Below are 1,339 nucleotides of genomic sequence, written 5' to 3' on the forward strand. Positions count from 1 at the left end.
CAAGAGCAGTCAGTGCTCTTAACCTCTGAGCTATCTCTCCAGCCTCTCTGTCTGGTTCTTGATTTCTCATCTTTCCCTGGCCTCTGTGAGTTCCTGTCCCTTGTTCTTCCTGGCCAGTGTTCTTAACCGCTGAGCCAACTCTCCAGCCCTAACCCTGACTTTAAAAAAAATATTACTTTTTAAATATGATGTATTTGTTTGTATCTGTACACGTTGTTTCACTTGCCTGGATGTATACTGGTATGTGTGCATTGCCATGGAGGCCAGACGAGGATAACAGCTGCCATATGAATGCTGGGAAGCAAACCAAAGTCCTCTGGAAAAACAGAAAGCGCTTTTAACCCCTGAGCCACCTCTCCAGCTCCCCACCCATGTCTCAGCTCCCATGAGACAGGGTCCCATGTAGTCAAAGCTGACTCCCCAACTCTCTATGTAGTCAAGGATGACCATGAACTTCTGATCCTCCTGCCTCTGCCTCCCAAGTTCTGGGATCACAAGCAACAGCCACCATGCCTTTTGCTCTTGAGTTCTGAACTGACATGCTAATCACTAGAGGGCCAGATGACTGTTTGTGTTGGATTAAATAGAATTACTGACACAGACTATGTGGTAGGCACTGATCATGGCCATCTGGCTTGTTGGCTTCCCAAAGACAGTGATACCACTTGGGAGGTTCTCTGATTGGCACTCAACTTACTGTCAGGTGGCCTTGGGCCTGACTCTAAAGATGAATCAAGGAGGTGTAGCTTCTGGCAGTGAGACAGAGGACTTTAACTTCTACTTTATTAAAAATGAACAGTTTGGAGGCTAAAGGAAGAAAATAGTGTTTCTCAAAGTTTTAGGACAACTTAGCAATACCCAGAGTATGTGTTTAAAAGCACTGACTGGGAACCTGCATTTGGAACAAGTCCCGATGTGACTTTCAGTCATCCTGAAGTCTGAGACTCACTGCTTAAGGAATGGAGGGGGACTGAAGCTGCCTCACTCCTTCTGGCTTTGCACAGATCCAGGGAGTGACTGGCTCGACATTTTGCAGACGAGTTCAGCTGGCTCCTCTGAGGGTTCCTGGAATTCCTTCCTTTGGATCACTGAGGCACTGAAAGAGCTGAGACAGTTACAGGTGTGGTAGCAAGCCCATCCAGCCCACCCAAGAGCTTCCCGAGGTGGGACAAGTCCACAGCTGGTGGAGACCCGACCTGGATGGGGAACTGCTTAGGGATTTGGCCTCCCTCCTCGTGAGTTTAATCTTGCCTTACTTCCTTTTTTTTTTTTTGGTCTTTTTGAGACAGGGTCTCCCTGTAGCCCCAGCTGGCCTGGAACTCACTATGTAGACCAGGCT

This window comes from Nannospalax galili, unplaced genomic scaffold, assembly GCF_000622305.1.
Source record: "Nannospalax galili isolate Female #2095 unplaced genomic scaffold, S.galili_v1.0 scaffold1143, whole genome shotgun sequence".
Classification (NCBI taxonomy): Eukaryota; Metazoa; Chordata; class Mammalia; order Rodentia; family Spalacidae; genus Nannospalax; species Nannospalax galili.